Here is a 25,740-nt window from a genome sequence, read left to right on the forward strand (position 1 = left end):
ATGTGGGCTCTTTTTTGGATCCATTTGAACTTTAAAGTAGTTTTTTCCAGTTCTGTGAAGAAAGTCATTGGTAGCTTGATGGGGATGGCATTGAATCTATAAATTACCTTGGGCAGTATGGCCATTTTCACGATATTGATTCTTCCTACCCGTGAGCATGGAATGTTCTTCCATTTGTTTGTATCCTCTTTTATTTCATTGAGCAGTGGTTTGTAGTTCTCCTTGAAGAGGTCCTTCAAATCCCTTGTAAGTTGGATTCCTAGGTATTTTATTGTCTTTGAAGCAGTTGTGAATGGGAGTTCACTCATGATTTTGCTTTCTGTTTGTTTGTTATTGGTGTATAAGAATGCTTGTGACTTTTGCACATTGATTTTGTATCCTGAGACTTTGCTGAAGTTGCTTATCAGCTTAAGGAGATTTTGGGCTGAGACAATGGGGTTTTCTAGATAACAATCATGTCATCCGCAAACAGGGACAATTTGACTTCCTCTTTTCCTAATTGAATACCCTTTATTTCCTTCTCTTGTCTGATTGCCCTGGCCAGAACTTCCAACACTATGTTGAATAGGAGTGGTGAGAGAGGGCATCCCTGTCTTGTGCCAGTTTTCAAAGGGAATGCTTCCACTTTTTGCCCATTTAGTATGATATTTGCTGTGGGTTTGTCATAGATAGCTCTTATTATTTTGAGATACGTCCCATCAATACCTGATTTATTGAGAGTTTTTAGCATGAAGGGTTGTTGAATTTTGTCAAAGGTCTTTTCTGCATCTATTGAGATAATCATGTGGTTTTTGTCATTGGTTCTGTTTATATACTGGATTACGTTTATTGATTTGCGTATGTTGAACCAGCCTTGCATCCCAGGGACGAAGCCCACTTGATCATGGTGGATAAGCTTTTTGATGTGCTGCTGGATTCGGTTTGCCAGTATTTTATTGAGGATTTTTGCATCGATGTTCATCAGGGATATTGGTCTAAAATTCTCTTTTTGTGTGTGTGTCTCTGCCAGGCTTTGGTATCAGGATGATGCTGGCCTCATAAGGATGAGTTACGGAGGATTCCCTCTTTTTGTATTGATTGGAATAGTTTCAGAAGGAATGGTACCAGCTCCTCCTTGTACCTCTGGTAGAATTCGGCTGTGAATCCATCTGGTCCTGGACTTTTTTTGGTTGGTAAGCTATTAATTATTGCCTCAATTTCAGAGCCTGTTATTGGTCTATTCAGAGATTCAGCTTCTTCCTGGTTTAGTCTTGGGAGGGTGTATGTGTTGAGGAATTTATCCATTTCTTCTAGATATTCTAGTTTATTTGCATAGAGGTATTTATAGTATTCTCTGATATAGTTTGTATTTCTGTGGGATCGGTGGTGATATCCCCTTTATCATTTTTTATTGCGTCTATTTGATTCTTCTCTCTTTTCTTCTTTATTAGTCTTGCTAGCGGTCTATCAATTTTGTTGATCTTTTCAAAAAACCAGCTCCTGGATTCATTGATTTTTTGAAGGGTTTTTTGTGTCTCTATCTCCTTCAGTTCTGCTCTGATCTTAGTAATTTCTTGCCTCCTGCTAGCTTTTGAATGTGTTTGCTCTTGCTTCTCTAGTTCTTTTAATTGTGATGTTAGGGTGTCAGTTTGAGATCTTTCCTGCTTTCTCTTGTGGGCATTTAGTGCTAGAAATTTCCCTCTACACACTGCTTTGAATGTGTCCCAGAGATTCTGGTATGTTGTGTCTTTGTTCTCGTTGGTTTCAAAGAACATCTTCATTTCTGCCTTCATTTGGTTATGTACCCAGTAGTCATTCAGGAGCAGGTTCAGTTTCCATGTAGTTGAGTGGTTTTGGGTGAGTTTCTTAATCCTGAGTTCTAGTTTGATTGCACTGTGGTCTGAGAGACAGTTTGTTATAATTTCTATTCTTTTACATTTGCTGAGGAGTGCTTTACTTCCAACTATGTGGTAAGTTTTGGAATAGGTGTGATGTGGTGCTGAAAAGAATGTATATTCTGTTGATTTGGGGTGGAGAGTTCTGTAGATGTCTATTAGGTCCACTTGGTGCAGAGCTGAGTTCAGTTCCTGGATATCCTTGTTAACTTTCTGTCTCGTTGATCTGCCTAATGTTGACAGTGGGGTGTTAAAGTCTCCCATTATTATTGTGTGGGAGTCTAAGTCTCTTTGTAGGTCTCTAAGGACTTGCTTTATGAATCTGGGTGCTCCTGTATTGGGTGCATATATATTTAAGATAGTTAGCTCTTCTTGTTGAATTGATCCCTTTACCATTATGTAATGGCCTTCTTTGTCTCTTTTGATCTTTGTGGTTTAAAGTCTATTTTATCAGAGACTAGGATTGCAACCCCTGCCTTTTTTTGTTTTCCATTTGCTTGGTAGATCTTCCTCCATCCCTTTATTTTGAACCTATGTGTGTCTCTGCAAGTGAGATAGGTTTCCTGAATACAGCACATTGATGGGTCTTGACTCTTTATCCAGCTTTCCAGTCTGTGTCTTTTAATTGGAGCATTTAGCCCATTTACATTTAAGGTTAATATTGTTATGTGTGAATTTGGTCCTGTCATTATGATGTTAGCTGGTTATTTTGCTCGTTAGTTGATGCAGTTTCTTCCTAGTCTTGATGGTCTTTACAATTTGGCATGTTTTTGCAGTGGCTGGTACCGGTTCCTTTCCATGTTTAGTGCTTCCTTCAGGAGCTCTTTTAGGGCAGGCCTGGTGGTGACAGAATCTCTCAGCATTTGCTTGTCTGTAAAGTATTTTATTTCTCCTTCACTTATGAAGCTTAGTTTGGCTGGATATGAAATTCTGGGTTGAAAATTCTTTTCTTTAAGAATGTTGAATATTGGCCCCCACTGTTTTCTGGCTTGTAGAGTTTCTGCCGAGAGATCAGCTGTTAGTCTGATGGGCTTCCCTTTGTGGGTAACCCGACCTTTCTCTCTGGCTGCCCTTAACATTTTTTCCTTCATTTCAACTTTGGTGAATCTGACAATTATGTGTCTTGGAGTTGCTCTTCTCGAGGAGTAGTTTTGTGGCATTCTCTGTATTTCCTGAATCTGAATGTTGGCCTGCCCTGCTAGATTGGGGAAGTTCTCCTGGATAATATCCTGCAGAGTGTTTTCCAACTTGGTTCCATTCTCCCCATCACTTTCAGGTACACCAATCAGACATAGATTTGGTCTTTTCACATAGTCCCATATTTCTTGGAGGCTTTGTTCATTTCTTTTTATTCTTTTTTCTCTAAACTTCTCTTCTCGCTTCATTTCATTCATTTGATCTTCCATCACTGATACCCTTTCTTCCAGTTGATCGAATCAGCTACTGAGGCTTGTGCATTTGTCACGTAGTTCTCATGCCATGTTTTTCAGCTCCATCAGGTCCTTTAAGGACTTCTCTGCATTGGTAATTCTGGTTAGCCATTCGTCTAATCTTTCTTCAAGGTTTTTAACTTCTTTGCCATGGGTTCGAACTTCCTCCTTTAGCTCGGAGTAGTTTGATCGTCTGAAGCCTTCTTCTCTCAGCTCGTCAAAGTCATTCTCCATCCAGCTTTGTTCCATTGCTGGTGAGGCACTGCGTTCCTTTGGAGGAGGAGAGGCACTCTGATTTTTAGAATTTTCAGTTTTTCTGCTCTGTTTTTTCCCCATCTTTGTTGTTTTATCTACTTTTGGTCTTTGATGATGGTGACATACAGATGGGGTTTTGGTGTGGATGTCCTTTCTGTTTGTTAGTTTTCCTTCTAACAGTCAGGACCCTTAGCTGCAGGTCTGTTGGAGTTTGCTGAAGGTCCACTCCAGACCCTGTTTGCCTGGGTATCAGCAGCGGAGGCTGCAGAACAGCAGATATTGGTGAACAGCAAGTGTTGCTGCCTGATTGTTCCTCTGGAAGTTTTGTCTCAGAGGAGTACCTGGCCGTGTGAGGTGTCAGTCTGCCCCTACTTGGGGGTGCCTCCCAGTTAGGCTACTTGGGGGTCAGGGACCCACTTGAGGAGGCAGTCTGTCTGTTCTCAGATCTCAAACTCTGTGCTGGGAGAACCACTACTCTCTTCAAAGCTGTCAGACAGGGACATTTAAGTCTGCCGAGGTTTCTGCTGCCTTTTATTCAGCTATGCCCTGCCCCCGGAGGTGGAGTCTACAGAGGCAGGCAGGCCTCCTTGAGCTGCGGTGGGCTCCACCCAGTTTGAGCTTCCCGCCACTTTGTTTACCTACTCAAGCCTCAGCAATGGCGGACGCCCCTCCCCCAGCCTCGCTGCTGCCTTGCAGTTTGATCTCAGACTGCTGTGCTAGCAACGAGCGAGGCTCTGTGGGCATAGGACCCTCTGAGCCAGGCGTGGGATACAGTCTCCTGGTGTGCCGTTTGCTAAGATCGTCGGAAAAGCGCAGTATTAGGGTGGGAGTGACCCGATTTTCCAGGTGCCATCTGTCACCCCTTTCTTTGGCTAGGAAAGGGAATTCCCTGACCCCTTGCACTTCTCGGGTGAGGCGATGCCTCACCCTGCTTCAGCTCACGCTTGGTGCGCTGCACCACTGTCCTGCACCCACTGTCTGACAATCTCCAGTGAGATGAACCCGGTACCTCAGTTGGAAATGCAGAAATCATTTGTCTTCTGCGTCGCTCACGCTGGGAGCTGTAGACTGGAGCTGTTCCTATTTGGCCATCTTGGCTCCACAAAATATTTAAACTTTCTTCAGTGCTGATTATTGACTTTAGTATTTAAAGGCATACTCACCAATGAGGGTCTTGACAACTAATCCAAGAGTGTTCAATTTCCATCTTTAATTTGGTGCATTGCTTGCAGAAGACTTTAGATCCTGGAGATTTTAGAACCACCATGCTCTTAGGTGTAGAAGGAAAAGGCTGGTTCCTGTTTGGGGGACACTAGAAACAGAAAGAAATAATGGAACACTGCCTGGCTTTGACTGTAAGCTGCCTTAAGTTGGAATCTAGTGTGCCTTTGGTTAAGTTATTTATACTCTTGGAATTTCAGTTTCTTTACCTGAGAGAGACAACGTCCTACTTCTCCTGGGGATGGTCTTGAAGACTGAATGGCTCTATAAAACTTGGCCCAGTGCCTGGAGCACAGATGCTCTCAGCAAACATACTCTTGTCCCCACCCCAGAAAGCTTCCAGGTCATTCTGATCTCTCTGGTGAAAGGGAAGGATCTCTTATTGTCTGAACCACACATATTTAAAGAAACTAAAACTGTGTGTCCAGGGAATTATGCTGATTATGTTAATTTCTACCTTGATTGGTATATAGCACATAGATTAACTAGAACTGCAGAGGGATGGGGAGATGCTAAAGTCACCTCCTAGCCTCCCCCAGCACTGGGCTCTGGGCTCCCTACCTCCTGCCTGACATGGGTGGCCCTAGTGCCCATTGGGTCTGCTTACCAGGTCCTGGCTGAAGGTATGAGGGAGGCCTAGGGGACTCTTGGGCTGGAACTGAGATGGTTTAAAGAAAAAACATGTGAGAACCTGTGTAATATTGGGATGTGGGAGAGGTGATAGGGCTGAGAGGCACCGAAGGCAGTGACTCATGGTAGTTCTGCAGCTTGAGGTTATTAGGTGGCATCAATCTGAAAAGAAACTGGGGCTCACCGCCCTTTCCCAGCCACTCCCTACGTCAATTTCTCAGCAGGTTGTCGTCCATTTCCATGGGGAGACATTTCTGTTGTTTCCTCTGGTGAATTCCAGCATGAGCTAGTCTCTCCTTGGGTTGTTATTTGGGGCTTGGTGAAGGGGGGGATTCTGAGCACCCCTGGGTGGGAGTCACCATGTTGTCTGAAGACACCATGTGACTAAGTGTTAGACTCAGTGAACTCATGTCCAAGAAGGTTGGGGTGTGGTGTGGAAATTACTAATTTTAGAGTCAGATTCCCCTGGGTTCCAGCCTTAGCTCAGTCACGTGGAAGCTGTGCCTCACTGGGCAGTTACTTCACCTCTGTGATGTTTTTTGGAACACCAGCTTTGTATTGGGGTTTTCACAGGAGTTATGTCTTCTAATTCTCACAACCAGCCCGATGTAAGGGATGTTATTCCTATCTCACAGATGATGAAAAACTGAGCCTTCAAGAAGTGAAGTAACTTCCTTCCTTCCTTCCCTCCCTCCTTCCTGACTTCCTCCCTTCCTGCCTTTCTTCCTCCCTCCTTCTCTCCCTCCCTCCCTTCCTGCCTGCCTGCCTTCCCACCTTTCTGCCATCTTCCCTCCCTCTCCTCTCATTCTTGATCATTCCCACTCTTTCTTTCAAACATGTTTTAAGTGCCTGCTAGTTTCACCTACATGATCATCTTTTAATATATTTTTGAGTTCAAAGACACCTACTTGAAGTGCTTTCCTGCCTCCATCTGGGACATGCTCCTTGGGTCCAGACCAACTCTGTTCTCCCAAGGGGAGAGAAGCAGCTCTCACAGAGGAGCTCCCTTCTTCCACAGAATCAGATGCTGCCCTTGTGGCCAGTTGGGTTCCCACCCACCTGATTCTGGAGCCCTGGACCAGAGCCCTACGTTCACCATGGAAAGAGACCTTGTGATAAGCCACTCCTGAAGGCATGGCCTAACTCTGGACACAGGTGGACAGTGGGTCACCACCAGGCTTGGCCACCACCCAGATCCCCTTGGACCAGGAGATCAAGGCTTCGTGCTCCATCAAAGACATGAAACAAAACAATGGGGAGGAATAAAACAGGAGACCTAAAAAGCAAGTATTCTTGTCCCTTGTCCAGACTTTGGAAACATTTTGTCTTGAGAAAAATCTGATTCACAGAGGGGGCTTGGGGAAGGGGGCTGCAAAGGCAGGTTGAGGAGCTCAGTAAATACCAGAGAGTGAGCCTGGTAGGAGACTCTGTTCCTCCAGCTCTGAAATGACTGTGGGAACATGAAAACAAGTTTGTTTTTAACCATCTACCAGCACACGGGAGGAGAGAAAGTTCTGGGATTTCCCTCTCTCTCATCTCTTCCTGAATTGAAGAAAACTTGGCCATTTGTCCTGCTCTGGTTTCCAATACTGTCTCCTGGGTCCTTAGGAGGTGCTAAGCCGAGTGGCCAGCACACACAGAGGGTGTTATTCCAGCTTCAGGTCATGCTGATGGAAACTAGAAACCAAGTCCTACCCAAAGCAGAATGAAATACACACCCCACATCATCATCATATGGTTTGTTTCCAAAGAAAAACCTGCTTGCTTGTCTGTCTTTCTTTCTTTCTTTCTCTTTCTTTCTTTCTTTCCTTCCTTTCTTTTCTTTCTCCTTCCTTCCTTCCTTCCTTCCTTCCATCCTTCCTTCCTTCCTCTCTCTCCCTCCATCCCTCCCTTCCTTCCTCTCTCTCCCTCCATCCCTCCCTTCCTTCTTCCTTTCTTCTTTCTTTTTTTGATAGAGACTGGCTCTCACTATGTTGCCCAGACTGGTCTCAAACTCCTGACTTCAAGCAATCCTCCTGCCTCGACCTCCTACAGTGCCGAGATTACAGGAGCGAGTCACCATTCCTGGCCTAAAATTGTCTTTTATCAGCACCCCATTTTCCAACAACCTCCAGTTACGTTGGCCAAAGGCCAGAATCTACTTCTGAAAGCTCCTGCTTCATCTAAGGCCTCAACTCTTGCCCCTCTCCCTTGACCTCTATGTTGTTAATGTAATAATTTCTTATTCTTAGAGTTATGGGCTCTGGCCCAGTGTGGAGGGGCCAGAGGCTGACTGAAAAGCAGGCCCAGAGAGAGGAAGAAATTCATTCACCCAAGGTCACAGAGCTTTCAGCAGAGCTGGGACAGACCTCCTCTGACTCCCAGGCTGGGGCAGTTTCCTCCAGGGCTCCTCACCCAACCACGAGTTGTTCTTCGGTGACCCCAGGCACCTTCACAGCTCCAAACATCACCACCAAGAGCTGCCTTGACTTTTCAGACGTCATCGAGAACAATAACAATAAAAAAGCATGAAAGAAAAAAGAAAGCAACAAAAACAAAAAGTAATAAAACCCTCCACCGTTCCCCAGCCCTGACCCAAGATGCCTTCATTGCACAAATCAGTGGTGAGGTTTCCCCACAGCCTGCTCTGACCAGGGTCATTTTGCAAGGGAAAGTGGCATGTTTTGGGATTGTACGCCACCCTGTATGTTTGTAGGTGCTGTATGTCTGAACATTTAAACTAGAATGTCTTCAAGAGCACCAACTGTGCTATTTGTTTTTCTCAGGCCGTTTTCATTAAGGCTGTGGCCTCCCAGGCAGAGCCCAGGGACTTAATTACGGCACCCAAAGGTTATCTCCCCAAACTAAATTTCATCTCATGTCGGGCAGCTGGAGCCAACTCCGCCAGCTGTCTTAATAATAGTTCAGACTTTGCCTCCCGTCCCTCTGCTTGGAAATTAGGCTGGCTGGGTCAGCTCTATACCCACACTTACTGCCTGCAATGCTTTGTGAGAGGAGTTGCCTGCCCTTTGGCTCTTGCACACCTCCTGGAATGACAATAAAGCCTTCAGTGATTGAGGGCAGAGATTTCCTTATTCACCTTCATATCCCCAGCACCTAGCCCAGGTCCAGCACAGAGCACAGGAAAGGTCTGTCAAATTACCATGTATTTCCATATATTTCTATTTTACTCAGGTTGGTCAACTCCTCAGCTCTTGAGCCTACATTTTGCCTCTGCACTTTAGCTCGGGTTGTTCCCTCTACCTAAAACGCCTTTCCACCTCCTTTCTACTGCTCAGAATCTTGTCACTTTTCAAGGACCAATTCCACCCCCTCCTGGAGGGTGCACTTCTTAAGAAAAAGGGTTGGGCTCATTTATGCATGTATCCCTATGTAGAAGTGTTCAGCACATGTCTGTACCAAGAATAAATAAATGAATGAATGAAACTCTGATTTCTCCCCCCAACCCCTCCAGGTTTTTGGACCCTTCTCAGAAACCCCCCAGCCCATGGCGCTCTCTTCTGCTCATTGGGCTGACCTGCTTATTGGGTGCCTCTTGACTCTTTGGTCATCATCTGGCCCAGCATCCCAGGCTATGATTGGCTATCTTGAGGAAATCTTTCTCTCTGTCTTCTAACACTATTTGCCTTATTTTCTCCCATCTAAACTATGTCCAAGGGAAGTCCTACATGAGGGGATATATGGCACGCTGGCCCAGGTCATGTCCAGGGGGGCCACCTGGGGTGGAGACAAGTAAAATCATGGGTCCAGGGAGGAAAGAAGTCAGGTCCTGGAGATCTGCTTGGATGGGGGGCAGGGAACGTGCTCTCAGGCACATACCACAGGCTTTAGAGCTCAAGTCAGAGACATTTTCCACCCAGAAGGTGCAGTGTTCCCTAAGGGCTAGCATTGGCAGAAAAGGACTGCTGAGCCAATGACCATGGCTGTCAGGAACTCAGATCCTAAGGCAAAGATGGCGGCTCACAGCAAGAATTGGTTGCTCCATGCTGGGCCTGTGGGCTCTTGACCAATAGGAATGGGCAGTGGCCAGAGGCCTGCAGGTGAATCCCGTTACTAAAGCAGCCAGCGGCATTTCAGGCTCTTCAAAGGCTGGGTGCATGTCACCACCTCATCCCAGTGTTTGTCCAAGTCCCATTGCCTCAGAATCTATGGCATGGGACCAGGAACCTTCACCTTTAACAAGCTTCCAAGGTCCTGCTTAGATGCACTAAAATTTCACGACCACTGCCTCCTGTTTCTCTGAGTTTTCACATACCACAGCTCATGGTTGGACAACATAAATATTTCAGCTTATAAGTCGCAGGGGGTCTTCCCTGTTCCTTGAGATCCAGGTAAGATTGGCTCAGATCCCCAAATTCCTCCTCCATGGAGATCCAAGGACCCTAAGATTTCTGAGCCTCTCCAGAAGCTACACATTCAATTGGCTCTGGCTGCCTCAGAGTCTTGCTTTCACACTTACTATCTTCATCCCACACCTCACGGACCCAGATGGGAAGCTCAGCCGCTTCTCATTTTCCACATAACAATCTGCTGGCGCAAAGCATTCGTGGGTGAGGCAGATTTATTTGAAGATACGGGGTGGGGCGGGGGTGGGGATGAAGGAAGGATTTACATCACTGCAATGCAAACAACTTCAAGTTGAACATGAGATGTTCCCATTCTTAAAATGCCCTTCTGGCCACTCCACTGCTGGGTGCTTCTCTCTGGCCTTTTGCTCCAGGCAGCTACAGCTTTGCACCATCTTGCTGCTCCCCAGTCCCTGCCTTCTCTGATTCTCTCTCCCGTTTCTTTCCTTGTTCCCTACAGAGGAGGCTGGCCTTTGCCCCACGGCCTTGGCTGCAGCACCATCACATGCCTCCACGCCTCTCCATCTCCTCATGAAGATCTCTCTCCAGATAGAGACCATTTCCTCCCTAGAGGAATCCTTGTACTATCCGTAGGTGAGAACACTTCACCTCATTACCTGGATGTGGAGTGTTGAAGCTGGAAGGGATCCCAGAGATCGTAAGTCAAACTCCAGTGAAACAGTCACAGGCCCAGTCTCTGGCAGGTGCGAGGCAGAGTGGAAGCTAGAACATAGGTCCCTGGCTCTCATGCTAGGGCTCCTCTTGATTAATTGATTCCAGGAGTAACTCAGGCTACCAAAGCCCCTTACAAATGTAGCAAGGCTTTGGGGCAAGACCATATTGTCCACTCGGGCTATCCAATGACACCTGTTGGCATTTCTTCATCACTTCACCCTGACTCAGAAGTTAATTCTCATAAGCATAGTCCTTCTGCCTCTGCACAGGTCTTGGGGTGACAGGCAGCCAGGATTCCAGCTCTACTTTTACCATCAACATGCAGCTTGATCTTGGCCATGAATTGTCTTCTCTTTGGGGCTCAGTTTACCCACTGTTAAAAAGAGGCCTGTTTTTGACATTGTCCTAGCAATTTGCAGAACTGTTTCAGGAGCCTTCAAGGGGTGGTGCACATGATCTAAGCCTGTATGTGGGGCTGGGGGAGTAGGGATTCAGTCCCTACTACAATCAGAGACAGCTCTCCTTACATCTATTCTAATGACGGGTTCATAAGGACTTCTAATCAAATTAAGATTTCTATTGCTTACAAAGTACTTAAAAACCTCTGGTCTAGCTGACATTTGGGGTCCACAGCTCTAGTGACCTAGGAGCCTCATGGCTGAGGCAAAGCGGGCTGTCTCTGCAAGGCTCCACACGGCTGCGCCTTCCACGTGGCGCCACTTATGAGCAAGTGGGAACATCCATCACGAGGCACTGGGGACAGCTGGGCGGGCAGGCGGGCGGGCGGGTCCCCATTGTGGAGGCTGTTTTGGGGACTTTCTGAGTATTGGTAAGTGTGAATCAGGCCCCAGATTTTCCATTTCCTCTGCCCATTGCTCTTTCAGAAGAGCTTGTAAGTGTGTGCTTCAGCAAAATGCAGGTGCTGAAAGTTCCACGCGTCCAAAGAGGGTGTGGGAGAGAGTAGAGGGCTGGGCCCAGGTGGGCACCGGGCATTTCCACCGTGGGTGGTACCCTGAGGGTGAACAGCCTGTCCCACCTGCAGCCCTTCTGAGGGTCCACTCCCTCATCAGCTTAGGTGCTCTGGGGCTCTTAAGTGTCTCTTTGTCCTGAGCGTCTGAGATTTGAAGCAGCCAAGTCTTGTGTGGTGGCCCCAGTGTTAAGAGAGGGCTGCTCTGCCGGCCAAGATGGCCCTGGTCCCTACACATGTGCAGATGCAAGCCTGGCCTGCTATTGACTTCCTTTGACCTCGTTCAAAGATTAAATACAATGTGTATGTGCAGCACTTCAGAGTACGCCCAACGCTTCCTAACCACGATCTCATTTGGCCTCACACAAATCTGAGAGGGAGGCACAGCAGGGGACACTGTGATGCCATGTGAGATTCACATGTGGGGTGGAAACAGGTCTTTGGGCTCTAAGGCCAGCGCTCTTTGCTCTCCACTACGGCACCTCCCAACTCAGCCTCCGTCCTTGGCTTCATTTTTTACTTCTCCATCATTAAGAAGGGAAGCATTACTAAAGACATTTCCTTGGCATTTCTTACCCAGCTTCAGTTATTAAAATGACAGTTTAAGGATTTGTTCCTGCGGTCATTCATTTATTCACTCACTCTCTGAATCACTTGTTTATACACTCACCTCATTTGTTTAGTTGCTCACCCCACACATGTAGCCATTTGTTCACTCATTTATTCATTCATTCAAGTCCTTTTTGAATGCCTACTATGTGCTCAGCTGATGGTGGGCATCAGGGAACACAAAGAATGCTGAGTCAAGATTCCTGACTTTGAGAAGCTTGTCACACTCTCATTGAGGAACAATGGAAAGGGGTGTCCTGCGTGGTTTCTCAGTCACAGAGGATCCAGTTTTATTTGTTCTTACCATTGAATGCTAACAGATATTGCTTATTATATGGCTTTCCAAAGTCCCAGATATGTTCTGGTTGGGAAAATGCTGGGCTAGGTGAGTTTTAGGTGCCTGCAGTGCTGGAATCCCATGGCTCTTTAGGAGCTTAGAGAAAGGAGGGTACTGATAGTTGAGGTGGCCAGGGAAGGGTTCATGGAAGAGGTGGGAGTTGAACTCGGCTTGGGAGGTCGTGGGGGATTTGTGAACAGAAACAGGAGAGGAGCAGAGGCCCAGGATGGCAGGAGGGGCAGAAGTGAAGTCCCATGCATGTTCAGCAGCTCTGGATAGGCAGCCAGGCCAGGTCTGTGTGTGCATGTGTGTGCATGCATGTGTGTGTGCACGAGTGCATGTGTGCGTGCATGTGTATGCATGCGTATGCATGCATGTACATGTATGTGTGTGCATGTGTGCATGCATGTGTGTGCGTGCATGTGTGTGTGTACTCGTGCATGTGTGTGTGTGGTGGGGGGAGGCGAGCATGGGAGCAGAGCAAAGAGGAGGGTTGTTTTCTGGGGAGGGTGAGGTTTATGTGCAGGAGGCTGTGGAAGCACCTGCCTCTGGCCCTTTTGCCTATGACTATTTGGCTTTGTGTCAGTTGCATCTGATGTGTGAGGGGGCAGCCGCTCTCAGCAAATTTCCCTCTAGCTTTAACAAGAAATATGGGCTTTGCTCGTTGTGTGGGTGATAACACACCCTTTGCCTCTTTCAGCTTTTGGCCATACAAGCATAAGCAAATAATGTTTTTCTCTCCCTCCTTTTTAATTGATTTTTCTTACAGGGAAGTGAGAGGGAGAAAACAATGAACTTTGAGTGCAAAAAGAGAAGGAAGGAAAAGGTAGAAGAGAAAGAGAGAGAGGAGACAAAGGAGGAAAAAGGTGGTAGAGAATGGTATCTTATCTTTAAGATAAAAGTTAAAAAAAGAAGAAAGAAAAGGAAATGGTTAGAGAAGAGATGGAGTTAAAGGGAGTCTGGAGGGGAGAGAAGAGGGGAAGAAAAAGAGAGGAAAGAGCAAAAGGAAGAGAGGGAAGAGAAAAAAGGGGACTAGAAGAAGAGAAAACAGAGGAATATAAAGAATAAGAAAGGCCAATGGCAGTGTCTCAATTCTCTCTAGAGCTTTGGCTAATTTTTTTTTTTTTTTTTTTTTTTTTTTTGCCAAAAATACTTGGGATAAATACCTGGATTCCTCAGAACCCGAATGCCCCAGAGGACCAACTTTACAGGGTTAATTACACAATAAACTGCCTTTCCAGATGGCTGTTTCCGCATCTGCAGAGAGGAAAAGGAGTGGCTGCCTGGGGTCCCCTCTCTCCTCAGCCTCCTGTGGCTGTGCGTTGCCATGTGCACCATCTCCATGTGGATAAGAACCTCTCACAGACTCTCTCCCTAACAAGCAGTGTCATAGGTGGTGATGGCAGCAGTTGTCATAGAAATGCCTCTCTCTGTCTTCCCACTGACATGACCGTTCTTAAGAAAACAACGTCACACACACACACCTCTCTCAAAAAACTTGAGATAGAAGGTATTTGTCTAACCTGATAAAGAAAAACCTATTTTAAAATAGGAATAAGACAAAGATATCTTCTACCAACAATCTCTTTTTAAACATTTTCCTGAAAATTCTAGCCAATGCAAAATTTCATGAAGTCAGGGGAAAAAAGGACCTTAACTACTGAAAATAAGACAAAACTATTATTGGTTTTAGGTTATATAATCACATATGCAGAAAACAAGATGAATCACTAGAAAAACCCTTAGAATGTATAATAGAGCTTGGTATCGTGACCGAATAAATGGTAACCCTAAAAATCTCAGGGTCCCATATGGTTTAGTCTCAGCACAGAGTTATACTAAAAGGAAACCTAAGTTGGACTCCAGAAACCTGGAATGGTCACATGGACTTTTAGGGCAGGCTTTCTTAAAAAGGCTTGTCATGCCCAGAGGTTTTACATATCCCACGACATAGAAAATTTTCCAGAAATTCTCTCTAGATGTTCGTTTCTCTCTCCAAAACTACACACTCAGGGCAGAGGCTAGTATGCAGTCACTTCTCTGTTCAGGTAGTTCTTCCATTGCCGGCATCTCCCCTCCCACCTACATTTTCTCCTTCGCTGGTGGACCCCACTGCCCTGAATCCGATCAGACATCCTTGTGACCTTCTGATTGTCTCCCCACCCACACTGAGGAAAGGACTGAACCCTTGGGGACCATAGCTTTTCTTTCTCTTTCTGTCTCTCTTTGACCAATTTTTTGTTTTTTGTTTTGTTTTGTTTTGAAGACAGACTTTCACTCTTGTTGCCCAGGCTGGAGTGCAATGAAACGATTTTGGCTCACTGCAACCTCCACCCCCTGGGTTCAAGCGATTCTCCTGCCTTAGCCTCCCAAGTAGCTGGGATTAGAGGTGCCCTCCACCATGCCTGGCTAATTTTTGTTTTTTTGTAGATATGGGGTTTCAACATGTTGGCCAGGCTGGTCTCGAACTCCTGACCTCAGGTGATCCACCAGCCTCAGCTTCCCAAAGTGCTGGAATTACAGGTATGAGCCACTGCGCCCAGACTCTCTTTGACCAATTTTCTTGTGAATTATCACTGGGAACATTGCTAGTGAATATATTCTCCTCTCTGATACACAAGATAAATACACAAAAATCAATAACTTTCTTATGGACCCACAATAACTAGTGTGAAAAGAAAAGCAAACAAAAACATAATCTACCTCTGAACAATTCTCAGTGAGAAATGTGTAAAGCTTTCATAAAGAAAGTGACAAAATTTTATGAGTTTTGTGTAAGAGAAGACCTGAATAAGTGGAGAAATATGATGGGTTCTTGGTTGGGGAAAAGGAACAACGAAAGATGTTAGTTTTTCCTGAATTAATACGTAAGTCTAGCAAAACCTCAATGGAAACTTTTCATAATTCATCAGAACAACTTTACAATGAATCTGGAAGAATGACAAGTTAAAAACAGCTAAGACATTTTTGAAAGAACACGAAGACAGGATTTCCTTTAACATAGATTAGAATATATTTTAAAGCTACAGCAATTGTCCAGCAAGGTACTGGCTCAAGAACAAGTCAGCATCAGTGGCACATAACTGATCTCTGAAACCAAACTTACTATGGATACAAAAGCAAAATGAAATAAAAAGAAGCATTGCAAATCCATGAGAAAGGGTTGGATTAACAAATGCTGTTGAGAAAATTGACTACTTGGAAGCCAATCTTTTTAGATCTTAATCTTTTTCTCAGGCAAATTCCAAGCAAATTATAGCATTAAGTATTTAAAAACCTCATAGCAAAATATGAAAGTTTAAGTGAATATTTAAATGATCTTAGAGTGGGTAATACGTATTTAACTTAAGAACAATTGGAGAAATCACGAAGGAAATTGTCAGTAGAATTGCCTACACAAAGCTCTAAATGTATATTTTTAAAAAAGAAACTACAAAAATAAAAAGGTAAATGACAAATTGGGAAAAATGCTTGCAACAGGTATGGCGAAAGGCTAATAGCCTTAAGAATACAAAGAGTTCTAACAAAGTCTAAAGAAAAAAAAGACTAACATCCCAGCAAAAAAAACTGGCAGAGAACATTCACAAAATAAGACATACAGATGGCTAACATATGAGAAAATGTTTAATTTTACCATTAGCCAAAGAAATGAGAAATAGAACAATAATAAAATCCCATTTTCACTTGTCCAGTTGTTAAGATTGGAGATGATGATGATGATGATATGTGTTAGCAACTAGGTGATGATATTGGAACATAAATTGGCACAACCTGTCTGGAAAAATTTAAACAGTTTTCATATTTTTGGACTCCATGGTCCTACTTCTAGGAACCCATACTAAGAAAACACTGGCAACGAGATCAGGATGTTCATGAGAGCATTATTTATCAGACTTAAATATTGGAAATAATTGTTATATATGTAACAAATGAGGATTGATAAAATAGAGTATATTTATATTGTAGAAAACATTTTTAAGGCATATATTCAAAAAATACTTAATAACATGGGAATGTGCTTGCAATGGATTGTTAAACTTTAAAAAAAAATAATCAAAGCTCTGTGTGTGCGTGTGTGTGTGTTTGTGTGTTCATATGTATGTGTGCTGAATCTGAATTTTCTACTCTTCTGTAGGTAGTCAGGAGAGCCAGAGTTAATATGATCTGTTATTTACCTTCATGCCCTCAGTCTCCTCACCTGTGAAATGGGATCATAATGCTTGACTCTCAGGGCTGTGTGAGAATGAAATGAGACCGCTTATATGAACAGGATGTAGGTCTAATCTTTCATGCATCTGTGTCTTCCCTATTCAAGGAAGTTGGCTTTTCCTAAGGGCAGGAACTGTGTGACTCCTTGACCTGTAAGAGAAAGTGTTGTACGGGGTGTTCATTAGGATCTAAAGTTAAGCTTTAAAGTTCTGGGACCATGTTAAGTTCCAGCCTTGACACTATCTCATGCTTCTTGCATGACTTTAGGCAACTCACCATCTGCCCATGGGCTCCAGCTCCTTGGGATCAGATGAGAAAATGGCTACGCTCCCTTCAAGAGCTAACAGGATGTGATTCTCTTTTAACCTCACAATTAAAAGTCACAGCCATCTCATAGTTTGTCTGGGTCAGGGATGGCCTCGCAGGGCTCTCAGGCTGGGCTACTGCCCATGGACAGATGGATTGACCAGTGGAAGGATGGAGTAATTATGCTCACACATGGCAGCAGGGGTCTTCTTCTGTTTTGACCACTTATGTGTCGCCAGTACCCAGAGCCGGGTCTGGCTTTTGGTGAATGCTCAGCACTCATTGACTGAACGAAGAATGAATGGAAAGATGGACTGATGGATAGATTGCCTGCAAGACAGGCTGTGTGGCTGACTTGAGATAGTGTCCTCAGGACCTCCTTGACTGGCCTTGGACCCATTAAGGAGGGAAGGAGAGAGGTGAAGGTAAAGGTGATGCAGGAGGAGAGAGACCTCCTGCATCATCTTTGTCTTCCTTGGACAGCCTGGTGGAGGCTGGGGTTTGCATCTCTCACTGTGTGCATGCTGAACAAATCAAAAGTCATGGTCCTGGGAGCCTGAGCCTCATCCTGTGCTACATGTTTTACATGCATTATATTATTTGGAGCTCACTTAATCCAAGGAGGGTAGTATCATTATCCTCATTTGCATATAAAACAATGGCCTCAGGAAGGGAGGAAAATTTACGCCAAGGTCACACAGCTTTTTAGTAGAGGAGTTGGGATTTGATCCTAGGTCTTTCTGATTTCCAAGCCATTGACCTTGAAGTTATACTCTACAAGTGTTGCTCTCCTTAAACTTTTCCCTTTTGTAGAAAGGAAAGACTCCACTTTTGCTGTGTGTGGAGTCTTGGGAGCATCTTGGGAGGAGTATGGGCTCTGCCCCTAAATCATAGCCTCAATATGAGTGCTGTGCTGGGAATGGGCCATCAGCGTGGTGACGGATCCCCACCGTCCATCACGCCCCTGCAGCATTGTGACATGCAGCGCTGGAATGTAATCAGAGTGATGGTGTCCTGATCTATGGGGATGTTCATCATCTCAGGGCTGGTACCTTGACATATTACTGTAGCTTGCTGTCAGTGGGACAGCCCCTTAATGTATTTCCGTAATACATCACCCACTGATGGGGATCAAGGAGGCCTGCTGATGCTAGTCGGCTGGAGCCCTTTCTGTGAGTCTCCCTGAGTTCTTGTTCTCTTAAAGATTCATGTGAGTTTGTGTGTGCCTCAGGAGACAGCATAAGAGAAGGAGGCAGGAACAGAGACTGAAAGATGAAGAAAAGATGAGAATAGAGAGACAGAAAGGAAAGCAGGAAAAGAGAAAAGGAAGAGATGGGAAAAGAAAGGGAAGAGAGCAAGAAAGATTGGAGAGGAGACGAATGGGAAGAGAAAAATAAGAGAAAAGAGGTTGGGGGGGAGATAAAGATGGCAGAGAAGAAAGAGTGAAAAACAGGAGGAAGAGAAGATTCAAGGGAGAAGGAGGAAAGGAACCAGAAGAATCAAGGCTAAGGTGCGGTGTAAACAGAGAGCAGCAGGAGAGAGTAGGGAAGCACTCAGCACTGGAGTGAAGCGCAGGTGTTGTTGGAGATTCAGATCCTTTTATTTAGCCTTGGTGGAGGCCTGGCTTTCCTGGGGGCTAGAAAGGCTGTGGGAGTAGGTGGGGTTGCCTGAAGGGAATGGGATATGAAAATTCTTTCTCCCTCCACAGACAGCAAAGAAGTTTTTGTGGTCAGCCACAACCTTTCTCATTCTGCCTCCATTGTTGCAGAGGTCACCTGGGTGGGAAGAGTCTCAAAACTGCCTCTTCACCCCCTCACCCGCCAAGTCCACCTGAGATCTGAACATCTTTGCTCAGACTGCCCAACAGCACCACAAGCTCAGAGACCCCTAACTGTGGTCATTCATTCTACCCCTGGTCTCCCTTCTGGCTTCCCCATTGCAATGAAAGGTGTTGCCAGTCTCTAGGGCCCTGGTTCGCAGGGGCATCTTGTCTTGTTATTCTCTCCACATTTAGATCTATCAGATTCGTAGAGCAACTTAGCCTGTTTGGGCTTCTTACCAACTTCTGTTTGCCTCACCTGTTATCTAGACCCTGTGAAAGCAGAGTCTGGAAGCTGACTCAGCAAGCAAGAACCATTTCCTCTTAGAAGCTGAGGATGGATTATACACTAGTGATTTTATTTCCTATTACATGTGAATCACTTTCGCCCCTGGCCCATGAGTACTACAACTGGGAATCAAGGTGAAGATCTGACAAGAAAATAGGTAGCAAACCGAGTAGTCGAGAAGGTTCAAAAAAGACAGTTTCAGAAGAAAGTGGGAACTGGGCAATTGACTCAAGAATGAGACTGTGAATGGAGGTGTGAACCAGGGCAGATTGCCTTCTTTCACTCAGCATAATTCTCTGGGGATTCATTCAGGTTTTTGCATGCATCAGTAGTTCATTCCTTTTTATTGCTACGTAGTATTTCATGATATGGATGTATGATTGTTTGTTTAACCATTCACCACTGATAGACCTCTGGGCTGTTTCTAGTTTTGGTGAATACAAATAGAGCTGCTGTAAACATTTGTGCACAAGCTTTTGTGTGAACATGTCTTCATTTCTTTGGGACAAATACCCAGGAGTGCAATTGCTGGAGCATGTGGTAGATGCATATTTCGTTTTTAAAGAAACAGCCAAATTGTTTTCCATGGTGGCTCTACCATTTTACACTCCCACCAGCAATGTATGAGTTATCCAGTTCCTCTGCATCCTCACCAGCATTTGTCGTTGTCACTACTCCTTATTTTAGCCATTCTGATAGGTGTGTAGTGACATTTATTATGATTTTAATTTTCATTTCCCTGATGGCTAATGGTGTTGAACATCTTTTCATGTGCTTATTTGTGATCTATATATGCTCTTTGGCGAAGTGCTTCTTCATTCAGTTTGTTCATTTTTAAATTGCATTATTTGTCTTTTATTGCTGACTTGTGAGAGTTCTTTATATGTTTTAGATACTAATCCTTTGTTGAATATGTGGTTAGCAAATATTTTCTCCCATTCTGTAACTTGTCTTTTCATTCTTCTAACAGGGAAGATTTTTAATTTGTTTTGATTAAGTTTAATTTATCAATTTTCTTCTTATGGATTATACTTTGGGTGTTGAGTCTAAGAACTGTTTGCCTAGTCTTAGATCCCAAACATTTTCTTTTATTTTTTTCTAAAAGCTTTAGAGTTTTGCATTTTCCGTTTTGAATTAATTTTTATGTAATTATCAAGCATGAGACTTAGGTCAATGTTTTTTTTTTTTGGCTCTGAATGCTGTGCAACTTTTCTGGCACCATTTGTTGAAAAAGCTATCTATACTCCATTGAATTGTGTTTGTACAAAAATTGATCGGGCTAATTTGTGTGGGTCTATTCCTGGTTTCTCTCTTCTGTTCTATTGATTTATGTGTCGATTACTCTGCCATTACTACACAGTCTTTACTAGAGTGGCTATATGAGTCTTGAAATCTGGTAGACTGATTTCTCCCACTTTATACTTCCTTTTTGAAATTGTTTTTAGCTATTTTAGTTCTTTGCCTTTCCATATAAATTTTAGGATACTCTTGTTCATATATACAAAAAATCTTGCTGGGATTTTGATAACAATTGTGCTAAACTTGTATATCATTTTGGAAAAAATGACATTTTTACTATGTTGAGTTTTCCTATCCAAAATCCCAGTATGTCTCTCCATTTATTTAGATCTTTGATTTCTTTCCTTCGCTATTGTATAGTTTCAGCATACAACTGCTATATATATATGTTATTGGATTTATGTCCAAAGTATTTCTTTTTTTGGACAATTATAAATGATATTGTATTTTTTATGTTGGCGTCCATGTGTTCATTGCTAGTATATAGAAATACAACGGATTTTTATGTATTTGTCTTTTACCTTGTGATAGAACATCACTGGTTAGTTCTAGGAGGTTGTTTGCTTGTATTTTGTATTTTTGTAGCATCCTTGAAATTTTCTTTGTAGACAATCATGCTATATGTGCACATAGAGACAGTTTTTCTTTTCTGATTTGTATGCTTTTTAGTTACCTTTCTTGCCTTATTACATTGGCTAACAATTCTAGCACTGTGTTGAATAAGAGTGGTGAGAATGGACATCCTTGCCTGTTTTTAGTCTTAGAGGGAAAGCATTCAGTTGTTCACTGTTAAGTATAATGTTACCTGAAGGTATTTGGTAGATGCTTTTTATCAAGTTGAGAAAGCTAGTCCTCTATTCCTATTCTCTTTCTGAGAAATTTTATTGTGAATTGTTGCTGAATTTGATCAAATGCTTTTTTTTGCATCAATTGATATGATCATGTGATTTTTCTCATTTCACCTGTTAATATGGTTGATTACATTAATTAAGTTTCAAATATTGAACCAGTGGGCATCTCTGGAATAAACCCCATTTGGTCATGGTATATTATTCTTTTTATATATTGCTGAATTCTATTTGCTAATATTTTGTTAAGGATTTTTGCATCTATATTCATGAGAGATAATGCATTGTATCTTTGTCTGGTTTTAGTATCAGCATAATACTAGCTTCATAAAAGAATTGGGAGTGTTCCTTTCTCTTCTATTTTCTGGAATATATTATGTAGAATTGGTGTCAATTCTTCTTTAAATATCTGGTAGAATTCACCTGTGAAACCATTTGGGATTTGTATGCTTGGGACTGGAGAGTTGTTTTTGTGAATTCAAGAAAAGTCATTTACTTTCCTTGAATAATTATAGGTTGTAGTTACAGTAATAGGACAATTTTAATGATCTATTTTGCGTTAGGTGAATTGTGGCAGTTTGTGTTTTTTAAGGATTTGGTCCATTTCATCTAAGTTGTCAAATTTATGTGTGTAGATTTGTTGTAGTATTCTCTTATTAGGTTTCTGGATGTCTGCAGGATCTGTAATTATATCACCTGCTTTATTTCTGATATTGATAATTTGTGTCTTCTCTCTTTTTTTTATTTGTGAGATTTTTTTCTAGGAATTAGTCAATTGTGTTGATTTTTTCAAAGAACCAAATGTTTGTTTTGTTAATTTCACGATTGTTTTCCTGTTTTCAGTGTCATCAGTTTTGCTCTTATTTTTATTATTATCTTTCTTCTACTTGCTTTGATTTTATTTTACTCATCTTTTTTGAGACTCTTAGGTGGGATCTTAGATTATTGACTTCAGACTTTTCCTTTTTTTCTAATGTATGTACGTAGTGTTATAAATTTTCTCCTCAGCATTTTAGCTGTGTCCCACAAATTTTTATATGTTCTATTTTCATTTTAATTCAGCTCTATGTATTTTTAAAGCTTCCTTTGAGACTTCTTCTTTGATCTGTGGATTATTTGAAAGCATGTTTTTTAGTTTCCAAGTGTTTGGAAATTTTTCTGTTATCTTTCTGTTAGTGATTTCTAGTTTGATTCCATTTTGGTTGATGAAAATACTCTGTGTGATTTCTATTGTTATAAATTTGAGAGTTATTTTATGGCCTAGGATACAGTCTATCTTGGTTTATGTTCTGTGGGCACTTGAAAACAATGTGTATTCTGCTTTTATTGGGTGAGGTGTTCTATAAATGTGATGAGAATCCATTGTTAATGGTGATGACTTCTATATCCTTACTGGTTTCCTGTCTGGTCATTCTACGAATTGTTGACAGAGGGATAGTTAAGTCTCAAATTTTATTAATAATTTCTTCTTTTAGTTTTGTTTGTTCTGTTTCACATATTTTGCATCTTTTTATTTGGTGAATTCACATGTAGTATTGTTAGGTCTTCTTGGTAGGTTGACTCTCTCTTTTTTTTTTTTTGAGAAGAAATCTCGCTCTGTCACCCATGCTGGAGTGCAGTGGCGTGATCTCGGCTCACTGCAACCTCTGCCTCCCGGGTTCAAGCGATTTTCCTGCCTCAACCTCCTGAGTAGCTGGGATTACAGGCACCCACCACCACGCCTGGCTAATTTTTGTATTTTTAGTAGAGACAGGGTTTCACCATGTTGGTCAGGCTGGTCTTGAACTCCTGACCTCATGATCTGCCCACTTTGACCTCCCAAAGTGCTGGGATTACAGGCGTGAGCCACCATGCCCAGCCGCAGTTAATGTTTTGACACAGCAGTTCTGTGTGCAAGCCTAGTTTTTTAGATGTTTTGAATGTTAGCCAGGTAGCCATCTCCACTATCATTATTATTATTATTATTATTATTATTATTATTATTATTTTGAGGTGGAGTCTTGCTTTGTAGCCCAGGCAGGAGTGCAGTTGTGCAATCTTGGCTTACTGCAACCTCTGCCTTTTGGGTTCAAGCGATTCTCCTGCCTCAGCCTCCCAAATATCTAGGATTACAGGCATACGCCACCACGCCTGGGTAATTTTTGTATTTTTAGTAGAGATGGGGTTTTGCCATGTTGGCCAGGCTGGTCTCGAACTCCTGACCTCAGGTGATCCGCTGTCTCGGCCTCCCAAAGTGTTGGGATTACAGGTGTGAGCCATTGCGCCCTGCCAACACTTTTATCATTACATAATGTCTCTCTCTGTCTCTGGTGATTTTATTTACTCCAAAGTCTACTTTATCTGATTATTGATATAGCCACTCTTGCTTTCTTTTGAATATATATATATATATATATATATATATATATATATATGTATATATTTCATTTGTTAAAAAAACTGTCAACTTGCTTTTGTCATTGTATTAGTTTGTTCTCCCACTGCTATAAAGAAATACCTGAGACTGGGTAATTTATAAAGAAAAGAGGTTTAATTGACTCGTGGTTCCACAGGCTCTACAGGAAGCATGGCAGCATCTGCTTCTGGGGAGGCCTCAGGGAGCTTTTACTCATGGTGGAAGGCAAAGTGGGAGCAGGCATCTTACATGGCAGGAACAGGACCAAGGTGGGGTAAGGGAGGTGCTACACACTTTTAAACAACCAGATCTTGTGAGAGCTCTGTCATGAGAACAGCACCAAAGGGATGGTGCTAAACCATTCAAGAAGAATCCACCCCCATGATCCAATCACTTCCCACCAGGCCCCACCTCCAATAACGGGGATTAAAATAGAACATGAAATTTGGGTGGGGACCCAGATCTGAACTATATCAGTCATTATATTTGAAGTGAGTGTGTTGTAGCAGTATTTAGTTGGGTCATACTTGTAATCTATTCCGCCAGTCTCTATCTTCTAATTGGTGTATTTAAACTATTTACATTTAATTTGACTATTGATATGTCAGAGTTTAAGCTGATATTTTATTTTTTGTTTCTTGTTTGTTTTCTGCTTCTGTTTGTTATTTTGCCTTCCTATGAGTTACTTGAACATTTTTGAGGATTTTATTTTGATTTTTCTACAGTGTTCTTAAGTATATCTATTTATGTAGGATTTTAGTGGTTGTTCTAGGTATTATATTATATATTCATAACTTTTTACATTCTACTGGTATGATCAGCTTACCATCCAGATAAAGTGTGGAAAACGTCATATCCTTTATATCTGTTATCCATTCAAAACCACATTAGACAGTGTTGTACCTGTTGCTTCAACCATCAAACATAAATTATAAAACTAAATAACAAAATGAAAGTCTATTGTTTTTACTCATATTTGTGCTTAATATGTTCTTTATTTCATCATGATATTCCAAGGTTTCTTCTTCAATAGTTTTCTTTCTGTTCAGAGAAATTTCTTTAGTTATTCTTTTAGGGTAGGTGTGTTGTAAACAAATTCTCTCAGTTTTCCTGTATCTGTGAATATCTTGATTTCTGTGAATATCCTTCATTTTCAAAGGACAGTTTTGCTGAGTGTAGGATTCTGGATTGACACTTCTTTTCCCTGAGTACTTGAAAAATATTGTGCTGTTTCTTCTGGCTTTTATGGTTTCTGATGAGAGATCCACTGTCATTTAGTTTTTCTTCTATAGGTAAGGTGTCATTTTTCTCTGGCTGCTTTCAAGATTTTTTCCTTGTCTTTAGTTTCCAGAAGCCTTGTCGTAGATTTCATTGGCTTTATCCTGTTTGAGGTTCGCTAAAATTTAGGAAATTTTCAGCCATTATTTCTTGTAGTACTTTGTCAGTCCTGCTCTCATTTCTCCTTCTGGGACTCTGATGACAGGAAATCAAATATATTTTGCTATAGTCTCACAGGTCTCTGAAAATGTGTGTGTGTGTGTGTGTGTGTGTTTTCTCTTTGATTTTCAGATTGGGTAGTTTCAATTATTCTATCTTCCAGTTCATGAATTCCTTCCTCTCTTCCCTCCATTCTGCTGTTGAGCCCAATCACTGAGTTTTTAATTTTGGTTAGTGTATTTTTTAATTCTAACATTTCTATTTGTTTCATGTTTATATCTTTTATTTATTGACTGAGGCTTTCTATTTTGTCATTTGTTTCAAGCATGTTCATAATTGCTATTGAAGCATTTTTTATGATGACTGCTTTAAATTCTTTGTGAGATAACTTTCAATCTCTGTCATTTCAGTGTTGAAATCTATTGTCTTTTTTCATTCAGTTTGAGATCTTCCTTCTTGGTATGATGAGTGATTTTAAAATTTATATCTGGATATTTTTCATTATATTGTGAGACTCTGAGTCTTATCTTAAACTATCTGGTTTAGCCGGCTTTTTTTTTTTTTTTTTGACATTGCTTTAGCTGGGTGGGGATTGAACAGTGGGGAGACTACTGCTTTGTCCCTGCAAGGTGGAGGTAGGAGTCCAGGTTCTCCACACAGTCCTCATTGATATGTGAGAAGGGATCTGTCATTACTGCTAGGTAGGGATGGCAGCTCCAGCAGCCTCCACTGATAATGAGGTGTGGGTGACCTTGTTACTGCTGAGCAATGGTAAAAGTCCTGACTCTCCACTA

General features: G+C 42.5%; 1 long non-coding RNA gene across 20 annotated transcripts in view; it reads left to right on the forward strand.

Annotated features, from left to right (window-relative positions):
• LOC104002363 (uncharacterized) overlaps positions 1-25,740 on the forward strand; it is a 249,704-nt gene that overhangs the window by 159,327 nt on the left and 64,637 nt on the right. For 2 of the 20 annotated variants that reach the window (XR_008539330.1, XR_010151409.1), the window contains one exon: positions 10,217-10,350. The exons of 16 other annotated variants lie outside the window; for them this stretch is intronic. This is a non-coding gene — a long non-coding RNA (uncharacterized LOC104002363). Of the gene's footprint in view, positions 1-10,216; positions 10,415-25,740 lie in introns of all 20 variants that reach the window. 2 more of the 20 variants (XR_010151406.1, XR_008539331.1) reach the window with 1 other exon arrangement.

The sequence above is a fragment of the Pan troglodytes genome, chromosome 16 (assembly GCF_028858775.2).
Source record: "Pan troglodytes isolate AG18354 chromosome 16, NHGRI_mPanTro3-v2.0_pri, whole genome shotgun sequence".
In the NCBI taxonomy this organism is placed as follows: Eukaryota; Metazoa; Chordata; class Mammalia; order Primates; family Hominidae; genus Pan; species Pan troglodytes.